Raw genomic sequence first — 24,916 nt, forward strand, 5'->3', positions numbered from 1 at the left:
CTCTCTGCAATGCAGGGAACGTGGGTTTGATCCCTGGTCAGTCAGGGAACTAAGATCCCACACACCTCAGGGCAACTAAGTCCCCAAGCTGAAACTACTGAAGCCCATGAGCCCTAGGGTCCATGCACCACAATGAGAGAAGTCACCTCAATGAGAAGCCAGCACACCACAGTAAGCCCACACACAGCAACACCCAGCACAGCCAAAAGTAAATAAATAAAAATTTTTTTAAAATATGGACTTAAAAGAAAAACTAGAATACTGAATTCAAGAGCACATTAAAAGATCATATACTGTGATCAAATTTAATTTACCCTTGGATGCAAGAATGGCTTAACAGAGGCAAATCAATAAATGCGACATACTACATTAACAGAAATTAAGGATAAAAATCACATGATCATCTCAGTAGATTCAGAAAAAGAAGACTCAGAAAAATCAACATCCTTTCATGATAAAATTGCTCAACAAATAATGTATACAAGAAATGTAACTCAACATAATAAAGGCCATATATGACAAGCCCACAGCTAACATCATACTCAACAGTGAAAACCTGAAAGCTTTTCCTCTAAGATCAGGAACAAAACAAGGATGCCCCACTCCTGCCATGTCTATTTAACATAGTACTGGAAACCCTAGCCAGAGCATAGTAACACGTTCAGTGATTTCTGGCACTATGTCAAAAACCCAGATATTGAAACAGTCAGAACATTTAAATGATAAAAGCTTCAGTAAATCCCTAAAACCCCAAACTGTAACAATATTTTTAATACCCGACTTCTAGAAAAGGAAAATGTCATGTGTATAGTAGGTAACAACAACAAAAAAGTCAATAAGGTGACTGTTTTCCTGTGTTTCATCAATGAAGTTGGGAGAAACATTGCCTGGAAAGCCAAGGCATGCTTTCAGGAGGCTTTCTTCAAAATGTAGGTGGCCTGGGACTCCTTCCAGGAAGACCTTGGAAAACCACAATCTTCTGTGCTCTGTGTAGATGCTCCAGATCCTACAAAGCACGTAGGGGTTTATCCTCTGCTAAAAACATCTCAGGAAAACGGAGATCCTGGACCATTCTCCACCCACCAGCAGACCACTACCCATTCCAGTCCTGTCCGGCTGGTGCCCCTCCCCAGCCTCAGGCTTTCTAAGCTAGCAAGCAGTGAGCATCAAGTCTGGGTCCTGCTCGAAACCCATCCCCTGGGACTTCCCTGGTGGTTAACACTTCTCGCTTCCACTGCAGGGGGCATAGCTTCGATCCTTAGTTGAGGAATTAAGATCCTGCATGTCTCATGGCCAAAAAAAAAAAAAGAATGGATGCCATCTTCCCTTTGTTGCTTTCCTCTGGCTTACCAGGTGGTACGGTTGATAAAGAATCTACCTATCAATGCAGCAGACACAAGAGATGCAGGTTCAATCCCTGGGTTGTGAAGATCCCTAACAGTAGGAAATGGCATTTGATCCCTGGGTCAGGAAGATTTGCTGGAGTAGGAAATGGCAATCTGCTCCAGTATTCCTGACTGGAAGATTCTATGGACAGAGAAGCCTGGCTGGCCACAGTCTATGGGGTCGCAAGAGTTAGACATGACTGAGTATGCACGCTGGCTTTCTCAGCTCATATTCCATTTCCCCCTCTTACACCCATCGCTGTCTGTCTTCCTCCTCTCGCCCATTTCCCATCATTCCAGCATACTCCAGGATTTCAAATCATCCTCAGCGGGCTTACCTGTGAAGTTGTCAGAAGTACATCTCAAAATAATTACTCCCTCCTCCAAAGGAGATTTGTGACATGTGCAGCTAATATAACATTCAAAAAGTAAATTAAAAAATAAAGCTCTAGTGGTCCAATGGTTAAGATTCCATTGCAGGGGGCCTGGAATCGATCTCTGGTCAGGGATTTCCAGCATGTTGTGAAGTGTGGCCAAGAAAAAAAAAAATGGAGCATTGGTTACAAGGATAAATATATGTACTTTTCATGTACATTTCACTGTATGTAAAATTTACCCCAGTCAAAAAAAAACTGTTTTTAATTAATAAGGTGTTAGTCGCTCAGTTGGGTCTGACTCTTTGTGACACCATGGACTATAGCCCTCCAGGCTTCTCTGTCCATGGAGTTCTCCAGGCAAGAATACTGGAGTGAGTAGCTGTACCCCTCTCCAGGGGATCTATCTGACCCAGGGACCGAACCTGGGTCTCCTGCACTGCAGGCAGATTCTTTACAGTCTGAGACAATAAACAGATCCACAATGCTCCTGTCAGGTTATCCAAAGTTAGCTTGTGCCAAACTTCACCCTCACTCAGCTGTCTTTTGTTGACACTGGAACTTGTTTTACTTCCTCCAAAGGCAAGCTCTTTCCCACCTTGAGGCCTTCACACCCATGGCCCTGTCTGCCTGGTATCTCTGCTGCCATCCAGCCCCATCCGATTGTCTTTCTTCTAGTTACACCTTTCCTCATCTAGACAGTCTCAGTTTGGGTGCCCTTTCCTCCAGGAAGCCTTTCTTCCTCCCTTCATCCTCATGGATGACCACGTGCTCACACATGCAGGCCAAGGCGCTTCTCTGCTTCCTCAGCAACCTCTATTCCCACCATCATGGCATTTATTAGGAACACACATCAGAAGGGAAGATCCATGACAGCAGGCGTCGTCTTTTTATTATTCACTGTTGTAGCCCAAGTACCTGGCACATCACGGATGATCAGTCAATATTCACACAACAAATGTCAAATGAAGGCATAAGGATATCAGTCATTCTGATCTAGAACCTTCCTTCCCCATTTTACTGACTCTAATGTGCTGCTGCTTGAATTCTGTGTCTGTCATCTTAAATTTGACTGTTTAGGCATCATAGGCTCTGGTTCTATTAATAATTCTGCTCAGGTTTCCTAGCTCAGAAGAAATTTTCTAGGTTCAAAAAGAACTGAAGTTTAGTTGACAACATGTGTTAAGTTGATTAACATGTACGTTTCAGGCACTTGTCCAGTCTCTCAGCCAACAGAATTGGTTTGTCTAGACAAGGTTTTATGTGAGATATTTGGCTACATGGAACTGGTCATTCTGGCCAACCCAGGGCAGCATAGACCTTAGCCTTTCCTGAGATGAAATTAATCATGTGACACCGTGACACCTTCAAACTTTCATCTTTGGAAAGTAAAAAAAAAAAAAAAAAGTAAAAAAGGTAAGCCAACTAAATTCCCTAAAAATTCTCTCCCTTGCAAGGTTGTTGTGAGGGGAGGGAAAGAAAATGAGATGGATGAGTCAGTGTGAGTCAGTGTTAAGAAAAAAAACCTCTGCTTCTGGTAAACAGTTTGCTCTTTTACAGACAGGATTGGGATTACTCGGTTCCCACTGCTAAAAATACACAAATAACAGGTGGTATATATTATATAAGTAGTTTAAAAACAGAGACTCAGATCACTGACTCTAAAAAGGGAATAGTTAGTCAGTGATGGGCCAGACCACCCCTAGGGCTTATTTCTTCTGGGAGAGGCCCCCAAGACAAAGTCAGTGTTTCCTCTAAGACAATTAAGATCCTAAATAATCGTACTGTTCATTCAAGTGGCCTCAAGGACGCACTGAGCTTCCCTTAAGATCACTACCACTGAGTCAGTACCTACTATGTGCTGACAACAGCCCTGGCACTCATATAGTTCATCTTTAAATTTACAGCGACCCTGTAGGATAGATACGACTCTCCGTGCTCTCTAGACAAGGGACTTGCAGCTTACAGAGGCTAAGTGATTTACCCACGGTCGCACAGTGGCAGTGCTATGACTGAACTCAGATCTCGTCTGGAAGTGCTTGTTTCCCTGGGTCCTGGGCCCAATTCAGAAATATACATGAATCACTGCAAAGGCATTTTACCAGGCACCACCTGGGATACAAAGGAACAAGAGGAAGCCCTATTATCAGGAGAGCAAAGTAAGAAGAAAATGGGACTCTCTAGGAGACATTCCGGAGAAGGCAATGGCAAGCCACTCCAGTACTCTTGCCTAGAAAATCCCATGGCAGGCTGCAGTCTGTGGGGTCGCTAAGGGTCGGACTCTACTGAGCGACTTCACTTTCACTTTTCACACATTGGAGAAGGAAATGGCAACCCACTCCAGTGTTCTTGCCTGGAGAATCCCAGGGACGGAGGAGCCTGGTGGGCTTCCGTCTGTGGGGTCACACAGAGTCGGACACGACTGAAGTGACTTAGCAGCAGCAGCAGCAGGAGACATTCATCGCCATTTCCAGAACAAGGCTTATCACATAGAAGCTGCCTAGGGAATGGTGACCGAAACATATGTAGGAGATAAGGGAAACATACACTCAAATGTAACACGAGGCAGTCCATGGCCAGTGGCGCGAGAAAGAATGTGTTAGGGGGGTTTAGAGTACATCTTGATGCAGGGCTCCGAGGAAGACCCACAGCCAACATGGCATTTGAGATAAGCTTGACAAATGGACTTTGACAGGCGACAATGAAAAGTAAAGAGATCAGTGCAGAACAGGCAGCAGCACTGAGATACATCGTTCGGCACCTCCAGCTAGACAGGGAGAAATAAAGCAATTGAGGGGGCCCTGGGTCTGCTTCAAGTCTCTTTGTATGGAAAAGCACAAGAATTACAAATACTCCCTAGTTGATCAGACCGGTACAGGAGACATACTTAGTGGTTAAATAAATCAAGAATTATCATATAGTCTTTCTGGAGCAAAGTAGTGGTGGTGGTATAGGGGTAGAATTGAATAAATGGATACATGTATTCAATTAAATAAACTGAATAAATATGTATACAAATCTAGATCACACATGCTTCTATTACAGAAGGAGTGCTGCAGATACATTCTACCACCTCCATTCCCTCAGTACTGAATTGTTACAGTGAGTGCAGCTATTCTGTGAATCCAAGTTTTCTTCTCATTTAATCTACAGCTCTTTCCTGAGGGGACAAGTTAGGTCAATGACTCTCAATGCACAGACACTGCAGGGCCTTTTGGAAATGGGGAAGAAGGGGAGGGCATATTGGGTTGTCACAATATTTGATGGCTTCCTCACTCAAATGGGTATTTAACAGGTGAGGACTGAGATGTTACAAGCCATCTTCCTGATGGCTTCTTCCAATGGTTCAGACAGTAAAGAATTTGCCTGCAATGCAGGAGACCTGGGTTGTATCCCTGGGTCAGGAAGAACCCTTGGAGGAGGAAATGGCTACACACTCCAGTATTCTTGCCTGGAAAATCCCATAGTCAGAGGAATCTGGTGGGCTACAGTCCATGGGGTCACAAAGAGTTGGATATGACTGAGTGTTTAACACACACAAGATGTTACAAGTCCAGCAAATTGTCAGGTAGTCTTATAGGAACATCGCCCTTACCCTGCTTATCTTTCAAATACCAAGATATTCATGTAAGTGGAAAGACAGTTTAAAACTATCTGAGCCTAGAACTTCTTTTCACATGGAACAAAAATCTTTTACATGGAAACAATGTATTTTTCAAGAATGCATGAGGGAGGAAAAATGTAAATATCCTCTGCTTTGTATTCATAGGTGAATTATGTCAGTACCATATTTTCAAACAGTTCAGCAAAAATTGAAACACAGACACATATGTTGATAAAGCATATGTAGCAAAATGTTAATGTTGTTTGATTTAGGTATTTGATACAGATGCTCACTGTACTCTTTAAAATTTTTTTCTGTATGTTTGAAGTTTTTCATAATAAAAATCTTGGGGGGGGATCAATCCAGCCCCCATTAAATGAGAGGTCCTAAAAGAGGCAATGAGCACAGACTCTGGAGCTTTTCTTCTCCCACAAGAGATAAAGCAATGAATAGAACAGGCAAGGTTCCCACTCTATTTACTTCACCTTCTACTAGGCAAAAGGCAATTAAACAGTAATAATAAAAAAAGATAATTTCAAACATAAGCAAATTCTATGAATAAAATTAAACAGAGTAATAGGCCAGGTGAACAAAAGTGGGGAAAGTAGGCTACATTAGAGTGGTCAGGGAAGGCTCCCTGGAGGAGGTGACATTTGAGCTGAGATCTACTACTAAGGTAAACTGGGGAAAGGGTACATGGGATCTCTCTGTATTATTTCTTACAACAGCATATGAGTCTACAACTATCTCAAAAAGTTAAAAAAAAAAAAAACACACCCTGGCTACTACTACGAGACTACTGTGTACAAACCTACATAATACGTATACGTACACAAAACCTTTTATCTTTAATAATCTGTTCTATTTAACCCAGTATTTCCAAAACATCATCTCAGCATGTAATCAACATAAAAACCATTAATGACATATTCCCGATCTCTGTACTAAGTCTTTGAAATCCACTGTGCACAACACATCTCAGGTTGGACCAGCCTCATCAGGCGCTCAGTAGCCACGTGTGGCTAACGGCTACCATACTGGACAGCACCACTACAGAGTTCCCTGTGAGGCCTCTGATCATGAGCATGGAACTTGGACCCTCATTTCTGTCCGCACTCACTCTTCTCCTCCCCTCCCCCAGTTTTATATAGATATAATCGACAGACAACATTGTATTAGTTTTAGTTGTCCAACTGTAACTCTTGTTCAGGAAGGGAACCAGAGAGACCAGCGAGCAGGCCACGGCTGCTGTCTGGCCGCTCACAGTTGGCAGCTGGGGCAGGTGTGATTTGCTTCTATAGCAACACAACCAAATGGACTGGGTGAGGAAAGAACAACCAAAGGGATCAAGGAGGAAGGTGCGCAGCCTAAGCAACCAGGTATTTGAGTGCTAGCTAACTACCAGTGCTGCTGTAGATTAAAGGAGCTAAAATGTGTAAGACACCCTACACACTGCTAGGCACACAGAAGATGCTCAATATATGTGAAAAACGAAAGAACAATTCGAGCCTAAAGTTCCAGCATATAAAAAACTCAGGTGAATCTCAGACACTGGATAAAATCTCCCAGTTCCTCTAGAATTTGAAACTAGTTCCCGACTTCATTTTTCAACGATTAACAAGGAGGATCAAGCAGTACATTTAGACCCCTTTCCAACATCCCCCTCAATCAAAAAGACATAAACACGTATCCCAGTGAAGTAAAGGAGCCCTGTGGCTATAAAAATCCAAAGTTCTTTCGCCCAGTCCTCTCAATCTAGAAGTTTCAGTAAGATTTAAATTTATGTGAGAAGTGGCATACCTTCTAACACAACCTGGCTAGGTGACTACTACAGATGATTTGTGCTGGATCTGCTGAAACGAAGCATCACCGAAATATACTTGGATTCCAGGGGAAAAAAGAGTCAAGAGCCTGTGTAATAAAACATTCAAACAGAACAGTCTATGGGAAATAAAGCTAAGAGATCATATGTCATTGGGGCCAGATAGTGGAATTAAGAGCTTGCTCTTTTTTGACATAAAACTGCATTTTTGTTTTTGTTATTCGGAGATAAGGAACAAGGGTTTAGTTTCTTTAAATGAAGATGTTTATAAAAGTTTAAGATCCTATAAATTACAAATGGTAAAAAGACAACATTTTTTACTAACTGAACGAACAAACATCAAACTTTTTCAAACATTTAAACCTAATGGCAAGTAATGGTTTGAGAAGGGACTACTTCCTGAGAAATTAAGTTTGGGGCACTGACTTTCTGACCTGGATTTATCTAACTCTCATACCCAGGAGACCTAACAGTTGATTGTCTGTCCAAACAAACACTGCAGAGATTTATTATAACCATCAGGGATATTCCATTTCTCTTCCCACAGTATCTACTAACTCTTATCTCAGACAGATATGTGTGTGTGGTTTGGATGGATGTTCTGCATAATTAGAATTCTTTGCAGTGCTAAGGAGAAAGCAGAGCGTTTAAAACTTAGCCTTCATTTAAAAGAAAACGGATTTTTTTAGAGGAATTCTGGTTTTGGGAAAGCTATTTTTAATTAGGAGTTGAGCAAAGTGTTATAAGAAAATTATAGACAAATGAAGATACTGTTTATATTTCAAAGATGGTGAAACAGATTCTGCTAGGAAATTTTTTCCAACATTAATCCCCTGCAAACCGTTTCTTAGGAAAACTATTTTTATCCCTTTATCAACTTGGTTGATAAGTATTTCATTTCCAGTGCAAGTATGGACAAGCTATATAAAGCGAAATTGTTGTCATGCTTCAGGAACAAACATTTTGCAAATAAAAATGAAGCTTATTGTGCTACAGTATTTGTTAGACTGACAAATGACTCTGGGGCTCAGGAAATCTCAGAACAAGAGTCCATATGAGAGACAAGCTTGACTTACAAAAAGCTTCCAAGAGCTCCAAGGGGTCCCGCGAGAAGGGAACACCACCCCCAGAAAATTGGGATTAATGTTAATTAACCCAGAACACATTTACAGGCATGATTCCACTGCCTTGTGTAGCAGATCAGATTCTATTATCATTCTTACTTTTCAGATACAAAAACTGCAGCTTAGAAAGTCTGATGGCCAAGGCTCCCCAGTGAGGTAAGTGCCAAAGCCACCAAACTCAGCCCCCTGAACCTGTGCAGTCGTGACAGCAGTGGCAATAGCAGCAATGGTGGTAGCAGGGGCAGCCCTTCGGTTGTACCCACCACGTGGCTGGGCTTTGTTCTTGGCACTGTGTGTATGTCAACTCATGAAACCCTCACCACAGCCCTGCGAGGGAGGCAGGCAGGTTTGCCTGTGGACCACCAGCCTCCTCTTTCTCCACACTGCCCATCATAAATGCCCTGCTGCCTTCCCCCCAGAATCAAAATGGGCACCTGAAAGCCTTCATGTTCTCTCTACCCAAATCAAAAATTGGTTCTAAAATGTTAATGGTTGAAGTTTAGGTGATGTGCAGTGGAGGTTTCTTTACACTCCCCTAGCTTTGTTGTTGTTGTTTTTTTAATATTTATTTATTTGGCTGCACCAGGTCTTCGTCGCAGCATGTGAGACCTAGTTCCCGGACCAGGGATCAAACCTAGGCCCCCCTCCGCACTGGGAGTGTGGAGTCTTAGCCACTGGACCACCAGGGAAGTCCCTCTATGTATGTTTATGTTTGAATATCACCTTATAAACATTTTTTTTGCTCTCCTGTGGAATCTGACTTAACTAGAAGACTATCCACTAACAAAGAATTCAAAGGAAATGTTATGAAAGATGGCTGTGTAATAATAGAAAATGACAAATTCGTTCATTCATTCCATGAACATAAATTGAGGGCTCGTAGGTTAGGATCTGTAAAGGTCCAATGAAAGACCGCTGTCCTCAACAGGCTAAGAGTTTAGGAATAAGTACAAAACAAATGCAAAAATAATTATAGAGGAGGATTATTTGTGATAAATGCTATTTTTAAAAAGGTTCAAATAAAGTGCTATGTGAATTGGAAAAAGAAGTTACATCAGAACAACTTGCATTACAGATTTTTCTAGGACAGTACGAAATTTTTGTGTACCAAACAGTAAATATTATCTAGAATCTGAGAGTGGCCCACAAGGAGAAATGGAGCTAAATCCAAAAGCACAATTAGGGCTGGCATGCCCACATGCCCTCTTTTACGGTATTATGATGATTTCCAGACTGAAATTCAGGCCTCTCAGTAAAAAGAGGCTGGCATTCCTCCCAAGTCCTTGGATTAAAATACACTGATTGGAGAAGGTCTTGCTGTAAAGATCAACAGCACAACACCCAAAATACAAAAAAACTGAGAAATAAATGTCCAACAATAGGATTTGGTGATAATCGTTTATGTCAACTGATGCACAGTAATCCCTACATAACAATTTAAAATAAAGTAGAAGCTCTCTCCTTGATGGGATCAGTACTAATAACAGTAGAATCCATTAAAAACAAAAACAGCCAGTTAAAAGAGAGGAATCGTTGAAAATGTATGTTCACTTTGCCAAATATTTGATAAGGGACCAAGGTGGTTTCTTTGAGAATAAGTTCTAGCAAGTAAAGTTTCTGCATGACCACACCCAGGAAATGATTTCCAGTTTTCACTGAAAAGCCACTTGTGAAGTTGTACAAAGGCAAAAGGGCTTTCCTGGAGGCTCAAACAGTAAAGAATCTGCCTGCAGTGCAGAAGACCTGGGTCAAACAGTAAAGAATCTGCCTGCAATGCAGAAGACCTGGGTTCAGTCCCTGGGTGGGGAAGGTTCCCTGGAGAAGGGCATGGCAACCCACTCCAGTATTCTTGCTGGAGAATCCCATGGACAGAGGAGCCTGGTGGGATCCAGTCCATGGGGTTGAAAATAGCTGGGCACGGCAAAAATTCTACATTTTGATGAATTTTTTTCTGTCAATCTTTTCAGAGGTCTCTTCCACCTCTAAAATTGACAAGAACTTTTAAAATACTCATTCACCTTTTGGGTGGGGGTGCATGGACTCAGTCATGTCTGACTGTTTGTGACCTATGGACTGCAGCCCACCAGGCTCCTCTGTTCATGGATTTCCCAGGCAAAGAATACTAGAGTGGGTTGCCGTTTCCTTCTCCAGGGGATCTTCCTGACCCAGGGATCGAATCCAGTCTCCTGTATTGGCAACCGGATTCTTTACCACTGAGCCACCAGGGAAGTCCACTGTTCTAAGAAGCTCACTGTGCATATAATAAGTTCTTTAATACATAGTAATAGTCGTTTACAAATAAGGAAAGTGAGGCACAGGGAAGTAACTTGCTTGAGATAATACAACTAGTAAACAGCAGACTGAGAATTCAAACCCAGGCCATCTGGTTCCACAATAGTGACCTGAACCATTAAAACTCCCTGAAACCAAACGGTGAGCACAGCTGTGTGCTGATGCTCGAGAGCAGTACAAGCCAACAGAAGTTTCTGCAACGAGGGAAACGTTTTATATCTGGGCTGTTGAATTCAGTGATCACCAGTCGCATGTGGCTATTGAGACTGAGAGACTGGAGTTTTAATCCAGCTTTAATTAACTAAAATGTAAACAGTTAGGGAGCTTCACTGCTGGTCGAGCAGTTGAGAATCTGCCTGCCAAGGCAGGGGTCACAGGTTCGATTCCTGCTCTGGGAAGTTCCCGTGTGCTGCGGAGCAACTAAGCCCCCCACGTGCCACGACTGCTGAGCCAGTGCTCTAGACCGTGAGCCACAATTACTGAGCCCCTGCGCCACGGAATGAAGCCATGCATCTGCAGCCTGTGTTCTGCAACAAGAGAAGCCACTGCAATAAGAAGCCCGCGCACCGCGATGAAGAGTAGCCCCGTTAGAAACAACTGGAGAAAACCTACCTGCAGCAATGAAGACCCAGCAGAACCGAAAATAAATAAATAAATGAACAAATCTAAAAAAAAAAGTGAACAGTCACATATGGCCAGTGGCTATTGTATCGGACAGCAAAGCAGAGCTATTTACTAGCCAGAAACATTCAGAAAGCTGAGGAAATTAAACACTAAGTTTTACAGTGACAATGGAGAGGCTTTGTCAGCATTCATCAAGTGGAGATTGGATTAAAAGCTCCTACTGTAATATTAGGGCTTCTCTGATGGCTCAGATGGATAAAGAATCTGCCTGCAATGCTTGAGACCTGGGTTCGATCCCTGGGTGGAGGGAATGGCTATCTACTCCAGTATTCCTGCCTGGAGAATCCCATGGACAGAGGAGCCTGGCAGGCTACAGTCCATGGGTTCACAGAGTCTGAGCAACTGATACAGAGAGACTGTAATATTAACCGAATGAAGAGACACTCGTGATGTTGTTAAATGGAAAATATGAAATTATAAAACATTGTATCAAGTATGTCTCGTTACTGGATTAAAAAAAATGAATAAAAAGACAGTACACTCATTTAAGACTGGCTTTCTCCAAATGGAAAGTATGGAGGTTACTTGGAAGCTGGCTGCCTTCCGAGGTAGGCACTGCAAGTCATAAGATCTGCAGACATTTTCCCTCTCTTTCACAGCAAGGTATCCCTCTACTGTTGGGAACAGTGGTGTGTCCAGCTAAGAAAGGACATTCAGCAGCCTCCTCACAGACAAAAACAGTTAATGAGGTGGAAGCTGTGTACGCTGGCCGAGGCTGGTATTTGAAAGGGTGTCCTTGGCCCTCCCTTCTGCTACTCCTGCTTCAAGAAGGGGCTGTTTGGTTGGAGCCAGAAGCACAGTTGTGACCTCAAGGTGACCATGAGCGTGCCAGCCATGTAATAAGGACAGTGAAGCAGAAAGAGAGAAAGATCTAGACTGTGGCAGTGCCATGCCAGCAACAGATTGCCTATTTTGGACTTTTGAAAGAAAAATAATTTGTCTTAAAGCCAACCCACATCCTAACTGACCAAACTACTTGGTATCCATTCCTCCTACTCACAGAAAAACTTTCTAACAGACACGCAATTCTGTTACGGATTGACCTAAAGATAATTTCATCCCTGTTGTAAATAACTTGTTTAAGAACCAGGCTGAAGTCAACAAGGCATGGTGTTGCCCTGGTGACAGGAAGTGGCTCGAAAGTGGGCACATGATTCAATTCAGGCCAATGAAATTGCAGGATTAGTATTGGGGGCAGGGGATGAGAGAAAGATTCTCACTCTTGGGAGAACAGAGGAAGTAAGACTCTTTCTATTCCTTTGGTAGGTGCTGTACACGGATCTGGGGCCTAGAATTGCTGTCCATATTTTGCTGCTGGCCTGAGGATGAAGCCAACACCCCAGGGAGGGCAGAGCAGGCTGAGACAGTGGATTATGTTAATGATGAAGTCTGTGCTACCTCTGGGGCCTATATAAGCTATATGTGCCAAAAAATATTCACAGTACAGAGAGATCATCTTAGAGGCAAGGGACTAGGAGGTGAGTGCTATTCAAATATTGTGAGAAGCACAAATAAGGGAGGTCTTCCCAAGGGGCATGCAAAGTCAGGCACTGGGTCTTTAACAGTTCTGTGCCTTTTCCATGAAAAGTGAAAGTGTTAGTCACTCAGCTGTGTCCAACTCTTTACGACCCCAGGGACTGTGGACCACCAGGCTCCTCTGTCCATGGGATTCTCCAGGCAAGAATACTGGAGTGGGTTGCCGTGCCCTCCTCCAGGGGATCTTCCCAACCCAGAGATCGAACCCATATCTCTTATGTCTCCTGCACTGGCCACCTGGGAAGCCCACTGGAGTGGGTAGCTAATTCCTTCTCCAGGGGATTTTCCTGACCCAGGGATCAAACCCAGGCCTCCCGCATTGCAAGCAGATTCTTGACCATCTGAGCCACCAGGGAAGCACATGCCTTTTCCATACCAGGTCTGATAAAGAAGTTACTATACACACAGTAAGGTACCAAATACTGAGTTATTCAGAAGAACTTTTTGTTCTTCTGGTCTTCTACAGGCTTCTGTCAAGAAAGGACTTCCCTGGTGGTCCGGTGGTTAAGAATTCCGCTGCCAATGTAGGGGACATGGGTTCGATTCCTGGTCCAGGAAGATTCCACATGCCTCAGAGCAGCTAAGCCCCATGAGCTGCAACCACCACTGCCATGAGATGCCTACGCACCACATCTGGAGAGAAGCCCTTGCTCACAGCAACTAAAGAAAGAACATGAAGCCAAAAATAAATACATACATTTGTATAAAAGAAGGTCACTGAATATGTGTACATGTTTCAAAGGCATGATAATAACCCTAACAGTTAGCAGATAATGTCAAGTGCTTACTAACTTCCTGCCAGACCTTGTACTGAGCCCTTTATTTTCATGCAAGCCTCACAAGAGCTGAGGAACTTTCATTATATCCATTTTACAATGAGGAAATGCTGAAGCTTAGAAAAAAAGGTTAAGTTTAAAAAAAAAAAAAAAAGAAGCAGGCTCACAGAACAAACTAGTGGTTACTAGCAAGGCAAGGGAAGTGGGAGAAAAAGGGTTATTGTGGGATTATATGAAATCACATTTGTGAAAACTGTAAAGCATGACAGAATTTAAAGAAATTTTCACTCAATAAAAAAATTAAAAATAAAAAAAGATGATCCTCCTATTCCAATGCTAATCACAATAAGGGCTTTTCTACAAGTTATCAAGGAAATTAAAACATTTTTTTTTTTAAAAAAAAAGAAAGGCTAAGTAACTTGTAGAAGAAAACAGAAAGGGCCAAGACTTGAACCCATGTCCAAAGGACTCCAATGCTTCCTAATCATGCCCTCGTATTGCTTCCTCTGGATACATAAAAACACATCTATGATTTTCCTGAGACCGCGCTGTTTTAAAATAATCTGTTCTCTTGACCCTTTCAGTTCAGTTCAGTTCAGTCGCTCAGTCATGTCCGACTCTTCGCGATCCCATGAATCACAGCACAGGCCTCCCTGTCCATCACCAACTCCCAGAGTTTACTCAAACTCACCTCCATTGAGTCGGTGACGCCATCCAGCCATCTCATTCTCTGTCGTCCCCTCCTTCTCCCGCCCCCAATCCTTCCCAGCATCAGACTCTTTTCCAGTGAGTCAGCTCGTCGCATGAGGTGGCCAAAGTATTGGAGTTTCAGCTTTAGCATCAGTCCTTCCAATGAACACCCAGGATTGATCTCCTTTAAGTACACTATACTCAGCAGATCACAAAAGTCCCAAAGGTTTGGTCTGGAAAAGATGGCCATATGCACCACATACAAGCAGAGCTCATCAAGAAACACTGAATGTTGAACCTTATGCACACAAGACAACAATGTAACTACACGGGGCTTCCACAGTGGCGCAGCTGGTGAAGACAACAATGTAACTACACGGGGCTTCCACAGTGGCGCAGCTGGTGAAGCCTCTGCCTGCAATTCGGGAGACCCAGATTCAATCCCTGGGTTGGGAAGATCCTCTGGAGAAGGAAATGGCAACCCACTCCAGTACTCTTGCCTGAAAAATTCCACTGGACAGAGGAGCCTGGAGGGCTACAGTCCATGGGGTCATAAAGAGTCAAACATGACTTCATGACTGAGCACGTACATGTGCCAAGAAATAGTAAGTATATCGAGGCAATGATCATTAACAGCTGCTAAAACCATTTTGTGAAAGGCTGATGAGAAACTTATAATGAAGAGATCACGCTAATAAACCCCTGAACCCATGATCAATCTTACCAGGTGAGAATCAGCCTTTACTGCCTGCTGATGTGATACACAGCACCGCCCATAAAGCACACGGCCAAAAAAAATAAAGGGAATGGAGGAGGACATTAAAGGGCTACAACCAGGCAAATCCAGAGTAGCTGGACGGGACAAATGACCTGAGTTTTCAACAACTGAAAAGTAAGGGGAAAAAAGAAGAGGCAAAATTGCTACAGATTCAAAGACTTAGGCGACTATCACCCAGATGTGATCCCTGTTTACCTCCCAATTCAAACAAACCAAGTGTGAAGACATCTATGAGATAACAAGAAACTGAGTACCAAATGGATACAAGGTCATGTTGAGGAATCACCCCTGTTCATTTTCTTAGGTGTGATCATAATATTGTGATTATAGGGGGGAAAGGAGAAAGAAAAAATCCTTACCTCTCATATGCATATTAAAGTATTTATAGATGAAATGATATGATGTCGTGGGATTTGCTTTAATATAATCTATGGTGGGGAGGGAGTGGAGGGTATAGATTGAATAAAACTAACCGTATGTTGGTATCTGTTGAAGCTGGGGTATGAGTGTAAGGTATGTATTATACCATCTTTTTAACTTTTGTATATGTTTTAAACTGTCCATAAGAAGAGGCTGTAATATAAAAAGAAAATAAGAAAACCTAGATTCAAAGTCCAGAATTTATTAGATGTAGGAGCTAGGAGGTTTCTTAAATCCTCTGAAATTGAATTTCCTCATCTGAAAATAGGAATGATAATCCCTATCTAAGAATTATTGGGAGGAATGAAATGAGATTGTGGCTTCACATCTTTTGGACATGCAGCTCTTAAAAACTGCAAAATGCTTATGAGATGTCATCATAACAGTTAGTTCCCTCTCTGGGAGGCTCTGGCAGCAGAGACATTACAAGTCTGTGGGAGGAGAAGTAGGTAATGAGCTGAGTCCATTTGGACTCTTAACAATTTTTGCTTTGTAGTAAGCATTGGGAAGACACTGTTTACCTCATTGACCCCCTTCTCCCCAAAGGACAAAGATATTTGCAATTAACTGAAAGTCTGTAACTTGAGTTGTTAATATTTCTTGTTTGCTTTCCCAATTATATTTCCCCTGCTAAAGGTAGAAAGTCAAGTAAGAGCAGACTGTGTTAAGATAAAACTGAATGCAATTAGGAATCAATGTAATCTAAATAGGACTTTGTTTAAAATATTTCAGGTGCTTTCAGAAGAGTAGATATGCATCTTTTAGCACCAATGCTTTGTCTCAAATAAGAGGAAATTAACAAAGGTTCAAGTCTAAGTAACACAAAGGGAAATTCTGCACTCTGGCTTCAGCTCGCAGAATGGATTGGCCACGGTGATCTTTCTATAACTTGAATGTGATTAAGTCATTTCCCTTCATTTCAATGGTTTTCCTCTACTACCAGGAAAGAGTCTAAACCGCTGAACAAAAAGGCTCAGGTGGCTCTCCAACCTTATTTTCTCCCTCCTCACCAAGTCTAAATCCCATGGACAGAGGAGCCTGGCGGGCTATAGTCCATGGGGTCGCAACAGTCTGACACGACCGAGTGATGTTCACTTTACTTCACTTCCCCAAGTCTAAGCCCTTTCTCCCCACAGGCCCCCAAGGCTTTGTCCTTCACTCCTTTCTCTCTTACCTCTTGGTTGTCAAGTCCTGTTGATTCTCCCGAGCAGTCTCTCAAATCAGCCCACTCCATTCCATTTCTGCAGCCACTGCCCTAGGTCTGACTTTTTTTTTTTTCCTTAACCTTTATTCCCCCATCTCCCCAAATAGGATATATCCTTATTTATCTTTTCTGATTATGAAAGCCATTCATGCTCATAAAAAAGAAAAATAAGGCAATAAGGAAAGGAATAAAAGGCTCCCCATGGTTCTCAGGACACAAAGAACTTATCTTTCTGGCACATTCATCGTCTGTTTCAGCATTACTCAAAATACCCAGAAGGGGAAAGCAACGCAAATGTCCATCTATGGAATGAATAAATAAAACGTGTTCATACATACAATGGATATACAAAATGTGTATATCCATACAGTGGAATATCATTCAGCCTTAAAAAGGAAGGAAATGCTGACATGCTACAACACTGACACACCTTTAGGACATTATGCTGTTGTTGTTGTTGTTTAGTAGCTAAGTAGTGTCTGAGTCTTTTGTGACTCCATGGACTATAGTCCGCCAGGCTCCTCTGTCCAAGGGATTTGCCAGGCAAGAATACTGGAGTGGGTTGCCATTTCCTTCTCCAGGGGATCTTCCCAACCAGGGATCAAACTCATGTCTCCTGCATTGGCAGGCGGATTCTTTACCACTGAGCCATCAGGGAAACCCTCAGGACACTACACTAAATGGAAAAAAAAAATCACAAAAAGATAAAAATTGAATGATTTCACTTATATGATGGCAGATAGATGGGGAAACAGTGGAAACAGTGGCTGACTATTTTTCTGGGCTCCAAAATCACTGCAGATGGTGATTGCAGCCATGAAATTAAAAGACACTTACTCCTTGGAAGAAAAGCTATGACCAACCTAGACAGCATATTAAAAAGCAGAGACATTATTTTGCCAATAAAGGTCCGTCTCGTCAAGGCTATGGTTTTTCCAGTGGTCATGTATGGATGTGAGAGTTGGACTATGAAGAAAGCCGAGCGCCGAAGAATTGATGCTTTTGAACTGTGGTGTTGGAGAAGACTCTTGAGAGTCCCTTGGACTGCAAGGAGATCCAACCAGTCCATCCTAAAGGAGATAAGTCCTAGGTATTCATTTGAAGGACTGATGTTGAAGCTGAAACTCCAATACTTCGGCCACCTGATGCGAAGAGCTGACTCACTGGAAAAGACCCTGATGCTGGGAAAGATTGAGGGCAGGAGGAGAAGGGGATGACAGAGGATGAGATGGTTGGATGGCATCATCGACTCAATGGACATGGGTTTGGGTGGACTCTGGGAGTTGGTGATGGACAGGGAGGCCTGGTGTGCTGCGGTTCATGGGGTCGCAGAGAGTCAGACGCGACTAAGCGACTGAACTGAACTGAACTTATATGAAGTATCCAGAGTAACCAAATTCATAGAAACAGAAAGTAGGATGGTGGTTGCCAGAGACTAGGGAGAGGGGAAAACATGGAGTTGTTTTAATGGGATACAGTTTCAGATTTGCAAGATGAAAAAATTCTGGAGGTTGATTGCACAAGATATAACTATCCTTAACACTATTAAACTGTACACTTAAATAAGGTTATGATAAATTTATGGATTGCTTACCACAATAAAAAATAAAAAACTGTTTTAAAGAACTCATCTTGGGACTTCCCTGGTGGTAAGTCACTACGCTATGGTAGTGACACTACGCAATGGTAAGACACTACGCTACCAATGCAGGGAGGTTGGATTCGATCCCTGGTCAGGGAAATAGATTCCACGTGCCACAACTAAAAAGATCACTCATGCCACAGTGAAGACTGAAGAACCCGTGGGCCACAGCTAAGACCAGCACAACAGCTAAATAAAAAATAAATATTAAAAAAATAAAATAAAGAACTCATCCTTCTAAGACATCTTTTCTATCAGTATAGGGAAGTCCATGTTTACACTTAGAAAACACCAAAACCAGAAACCAAGTGAAATCTGTTTTCACACCTAACCATGTGATGTAAAATCTTTCTCATATATATGGCTACCACCTTCTTCTTTTTTAATGGCTGACTGTACCCATCACATGACTGCATCATAATTTAGCCAGTCTGTTATTAGTTTTTCAATAGTATAAAAACATCACAGTCAACATCTTTGCATATTTTCTCATTATGTCTCATAACAGACATCTGGTTTTTTTACATGCTTTGTTCCTGGTATCAATACCCTGATTTTCCCAAAGAAAAAATTACTTCCTCTTCATACAAACACACTTCCTGACCTATACTCCCTAACCTCCAGCCAACTCTTATCCTATTTGACTAGCCTGGGTACATTTATTTTAAGGTTTATTCTTAAGTATTTATTTTTCGTGTTGCTACTGCCATTTCACCTACAATTCCATTTTCTTACTCCTACTGCTGGTATAAAGCTATTGTTTTTTGTCTCTCTTGTAGCTTGCTTATTTTTAACTCAATTCTCTTGGACGTTTTTTCAGCAGATAATCATCTCATAGGTAGACAATCATATCATTTAAGGAGTGATTAAGAGCAAAAGCTCTGGGCTCAGGCCTGGATTCAAATCCTATGTGACCTGGGAATTACACTAGAGGCTCTCTCTCTCCCAGGGTTGTTGTAAAGAGCATGCTTTCAACTGAGACTAGTGCCTGGAGAGGGTTTAACACAATGCTAGTTCAATAAATGTCTCCTATCTGATGAGAAGGAATATAGAACTTTGCACATTTACATCTTTTATTTTTCACATGGGTGCATTCCTTTTCAGCAATTACCTTGCTTACCATATGTCCAGAAAGAAGAAAAAAAAAAACACGTCATCAGACTCTTTGTAAAGGATCTGTGCTGTGGATCGTATCCACTCACATTTTTGGCAAGTTGTTTGTGCCATTTATTTTCCCCTGAGAAAATCTCCTGTATTTTTCTCAGTCTCTCCCTCCCTTACTGGCTCTACCATCAGCATTTACATCTGCTCCTGTCTGTCTTCTGCTTAAAAAGACTTCACCTGATTCCCCAACTGCTCTCCAGCCTTCTCCTCGCCTCTCTTCACAGCCAAACTTCTTGGAGCTGCCTACACGTTACTTTCTCACATCCCACTCACTCCTCATTCCACTGACACATTACACTGAACCTTTGGAAGATGCCGATATTATAGATTCCGCCCCCATCATGTCACCAAATCTGCTCAATTGGGTTTCTCGGTGACCTCTATATTTACTTAAGCAAAAGGCGCATTTTAACATGTAACTTATTTTACTTGAAATCTCAACTGCATCCAACAAAGTGGGTCTCTTCCTTGGGCTTTCCTTACTACACTCTCCTAGCTTTCCTCCCACTTCTCTGGCCATTTCTTCTTGGTGTAGTTCTAAGTGAATGGTTCTGCCCAAGAGTGTACAAGGTAGTGACCCTGAATGATCTGGGCCTTAAAAGAAACAAAAGCCACTCACTCTCCGGATGGGTCTCTTCCGGTATTGATTCAGTTCTAGTTGTACTGGACTGCTTCTGTCTCCATCAAGGTACACTTGAACATGTCTAGAATACATGCCATGAGGGCAGGAACCTGATTCCTTACACAGGGCCTGGCACGTAACAGATGCTCAATAAATACATTTTTTTTAAATCACCTGCAACATGAAAAACAGACTGGAGGAGTGATAAGACCAAGAGAGAATAAAAACCCCTGACCTTTTGGAAACCACACCTCTGATATCACACACACACACACACACAACACACACTCACTGCCCTGATTTAAATCCTTTGGTGTTCCCCACCAACCCTCACGACGAAGTCCAAACTTACAGGGAGACACAAGAAAGTCTTTCAGAAGGGCACCTGCTTCTCTCTCAGACACGACTAGCTAGACCACTTCCACTTCCCAGAATCTGTCTCTAACTAGGTATGAAATGCTAACAGATGTCCAAAAAGCCTGCACTTTCTCCCCAGGACCTTGCACTGGTCTGTTCTCTCTGCCCAGAACACTATGCACTCCACTAGCTTCATCTTCCGGCCAATACAAAGGTAGCTGTCATGTCTCATTTTGGAAAGCATCTTCTTTTGGAACCTCTCTTTGACCATCCTCCCCAACCTCATCTCCGGAATCTGGGTTAACTGCCTTCGCTGTGTATTCACAGTCCCCTGAATGTCCAAAAATCATAGCTGGAACCACAATGAGCTTCTATTTATACCTTAACACTGTGGAGTTCCCTGAGGACAAGATGCCTCATTCACTTATTTTTACCCCTGGCGATCAGCCCAGGCCCTGGAACACAACACATGCTCAATAATGGACCTTCTTTAGTAGTAGTAGCAATAATAAAAGCTCCCAAGGATTGAGGGTTTAGCTGCAAAGATCTGAAATATATTATTTACTTTGTAATAACCTTCTAAAACAGGTGCTATGATTGTCCCCATTCTGCAGATGGGAAAACTAATGTACAAAGAAGTTAATCCTCTCTGGCCCCAGAAGAGTCGCACAGATGCACATTTTCGGCAGTTCGGAGTTCTTTCTCGACCCCCAAATAAGACGTGCTTTAAAAAAAACTTTTTAATCAGGCCAATTGCTCCCCCACCCCCAACATAATGAACAACCCCAAGCGAGTCCCCGCCCGCACCCGACGGAATTAAACTGCTCGAGGGGCTCCTCCCCGGCGCCAAGGATGGAGGAGGCGGGAGCCGCGGATAAAGGTCAGGCCCTGTCTCCTTTCCGGAAATCCCAGCGGCCCAGCCCCTCGCCCGCCACGAAGAATCGACGCCGGGAGCCGGGCGTTGGGACCGCGATTGCCCGCCCGGCCCCTGCTCACCTGCCGTCCCGCCGCCAGCCGAGCCCGGGCCACCGGCCCGCAGCGCCTCCCCAGGGCTGCCAGGCGCCCGCCGAGCGCAGCGGAGCCCGTTGCCTTGGCGACTGGAGCTGCCGATCTCCCGAGGCTCGCGCTACGGCGGCTCGGAGGGGACCAGGATGCGTCGCGGCCCCTTCCGCAGCCCCCGAGCGCGCCGAGGAGGGGCCGCGGGTGGGAGTCCCGGTTCTGAGCCGCGAGGGACCCGGGTTGGGGGCTGGCAGCCTGAAACTTGGCCCGGAGGGACGGGAGAGGGAAGGAAATGTTGAGGGGGGAAAAAGGGACAGCCAGACCAGGTGTGGGGGGTAGGACTTGTGCTTCGGATCCTGCCTGTGCCTCAGTTTCTCTCTCTGGCACCTGAGATGGAAACTATTCTGGGAGAGATGACGGAGCCGCAGGCGGAATCTTGCTAGACTGGGAATATTTAAAGAAGAAAACTGATGTGGGAGGGGTGGCGCATGCCTCTCTCTTTAATTTCTGAAGCAGTGGTATGACAAAGAATTCTTTTTTTTTTTTGCCATGCCCACCACCCGTGGGTAGTGAAAACTCCGAATCCTAACCACCGGATGGCCAGCCAATTCCCCAAAGATTTTTTTTTTTTTAACTGAAACTAAAACCAAACCAACCAACTAAACAAAGCCCCTTGTTTCTTTGGGTTCATGGTGAGAATGAGTTCACCAGATTTAATTTCAGTGCGAGAAATAACGTACTGTAACCTATAATCAGCAGTTATACTTCGTGGAATAATCCTGCAGATAGTCTTGGGACATGAACATAAAGGATATTCATTGGTTCATTGTTTGTAACAGTAGAAGGGCTGAGAAAAAGCTAAACATCCAGGACTGACAAATTAAGTACGTTATAGTACTTCCATAAAATGGATTATCATAGAAAGAGTTAAGGAGTCCTGAGACAGTTTAGATGCAGTTTAGCTGTAAACCGGTCTTCAAGCTACACATACAGCTATCAACTGAAAAAAAAAAAGCACAACCTAAAAGTTGAGAATTTTGGCAGACAAAGTTGAGGACTTAAGTCCAGGACACACCCTCTCAGATAGCTTTGAGAAGCTGCTCTGAAGAGATGAGGGAGGATCCGGGATATGTTGGAGTTCTTGCAACACAGATTACTGTTAAAGAAAACCAGACATCTCAGGTTTAAGAATTTAGCGCTTTTCTATGTATGCGACAAGTTGACTCACTGGAATAGACTCTGATGCTGGGAAAGGTTGGGGGCGGGAGGAGAAGGGGACGACCGAGAATGAGATGGCTGGATGGCATCACCGACTCTGTGGACATGAGTTTGAGTGAACTCCGGGAGTTGGTGATGGACAGGGAGGCCTGGCGTGCTGAGATTCATGGGGTCGCAGAGAGTCGGACACGACTGAGCGACTGAACTGAACTGAACTGAACTGAACTGAACGTATGGGCTACCTTTGCGGCAGTTAAGAGCAGCTGCAGTTGCTGACCCTCAGCACCTCCTGAAAGAAGTCAGGGATGGAGATCAGCAATGAGGCACTCTGTGCTCTGGGAAAAACCGGCCAAACGGGTCTCCAGACAGTTCAGTTCATCCAGCCATCTCATTCTCTGTCGTCCCCTTCTCTTCCCACCCCCAATCCCTCCCAGCATCAGAGTCTTTTCCAGTGAGTCAACTCTTCGCATGAGGTGGCCAAAGTATTGGAGTTTCAGCTTTAGCATCAGACCTTCCAATGAACACCCAGGACTGATCTCCTTTAGGATGGACTGGTTGGATCTCCTTGCAGTCCAAGGGACTCTCAAGAGTCTTCTCCAACACCACAGTTCAAAAGCATCAATTCTTCGGCGATCAGCTTTCTTCACAGTCCAACTCTCACATCCGTAATGACCACTGGAAAAACCATAGCCTTGACTAGACGGACCTTGGTTGGCAAAGTAATGTCTCTGCTTTTTAATATGCTATCTAGTTTGCTCATAACTTTCCTTCCAAGGAGTAAGCGTCTTTTAATTTCATGGCTGCAATCAGCATCCACAGTGATTTTGGAGCCCAAAAAATAAAGTCTGACACTTTCCACTGTTTCCCCATCTATTTCCCATGAAGTGATGGGACCAGATGCCATGATCTTCGTTTTCTGAATGTTGAGCTTCAAGCCAACTTTTTCACTCTCCTCTTTCACTTTCATCAGGAGGCTTTTTAGTTCCTCTTCACTTTTTGCCATAAGGGTGGTGTCATCTCCATGTCTGAGGTTATTGATATTTCTCCCAGCAATCTTGATTCCAGCTTGTGCTTCTTCCAGTCCAGCGTTCCTCACGATGTACTCTGCATATAAGTTAAATAGTTTCAAAAGATGGTTTTATGAGCCCAATTCTTGCATTTCACCATATCTAGAAAAGCACTAAAATCTTTGCTGAGGATGTCTGCTTCTCATGACTTATAGTAATCTTCATGAGACTAGCAGCAGCGACCTTCTGCAAAAATGTGTGCCTGATTTTATGTACTTCCCGATCATCAAAATCACATATGTACTGAACTCCCCCGCTCAGCACTTCTCAGAGCTGTCTGACATGCTGTCTCCCAGGTTATAGTCCTCATTTTGCTCTCACGTGCGTTTCTTTTCAGTTGACACATGGCAGGCAACATTTTTGATTTCGTACAGCAGTAGCCTCCTAACTAGTCCTGTCTTTGCTTCTGCCCTAACCTCCAGCCCTTCTTCGGTCTCCTCTCTACGCCAAAACCAAACTGATCCTTTTAAAATGTAAACATGATCACATCCTTCCCCTGCTCAAAAACTTTGAGTGTACTGAATAAAATCTAGAGTTACCATAGTCAACAACAGACACCCCTCAGGTGAACTACCGCCATGCATACCTGTCCAATACCATCTCTCACCATGTTCCCTCTTGCCCATGCTCCAGCCACCTTGGCTTTGTGGTTTTTAAGTTAAGCAAACTTCTATCATGGGATTCCCAAGTGGTTCAGTGGTAAAGAATCTGCCTGCCAATGCAGCAGACGCAAGTTCGATCCCTGGGTCGGGAAGATCCCCGGGAGGATGAAATAAATGACTCCAGTATTCTTGCCTGGAATATCCCAAGGACAGAAGAGCCTGGCAGGCTACAGTCCATGGGGTCGCTCAGGCCACACAACTGAGCGAGTGGGTGTGCATGCATACTTCTATCTTGGGGATTTTCCTCCTGCTGTTCCACATTGGAACCACTTTTCCTCCAGATATTCCCATGACTTCCGCACTTCCTTCAAATATCTGCTCAAATGTCAGTCTTCAAAAAGACTTGTCCTGACTGCTTTCTTTAAAAAAGGCCCACCAACTCTGTCTTGTCTTCTCCTGGTTTATTTTTCTTCACAGCTCTTGTCAGTATCTGATGTCATTTTATACAGTTATTTGTTGCCTGTTTCTTTTTGTTCCCAGTGAATTTAAGGTTCTT

General features: G+C 43.4%; 1 protein-coding gene across 3 annotated transcripts in view; it reads right to left on the reverse strand.

Annotated features, from left to right (window-relative positions):
• PKIG (cAMP-dependent protein kinase inhibitor gamma) overlaps nucleotides 1–21,567 on the reverse strand; it is a 79,157-nt gene extending 57,590 nt beyond the window's left edge. The window contains exon 1 of one of the 3 annotated variants that reach the window (XM_088843752.1): nucleotides 21,471–21,567. The gene's annotated coding sequence lies outside the window, so the exon portion shown is untranslated. Of the gene's footprint in view, nucleotides 1–16,659; nucleotides 16,768–21,470 lie in introns of those variants that run through there. The other 2 variants (XM_088843750.1, XM_088843749.1) reach the window with 2 other exon arrangements.
• Nucleotides 21,568–24,916: the final 3,349 nt, after the last annotated feature.

The sequence above is a fragment of the Moschus berezovskii genome, chromosome 15 (assembly GCF_049115385.1).
Source record: "Moschus berezovskii isolate FMDL1 chromosome 15, NW_MosBer_1.0, whole genome shotgun sequence".
Lineage (NCBI taxonomy): Eukaryota > Metazoa > Chordata > Mammalia > Artiodactyla > Moschidae > Moschus > Moschus berezovskii.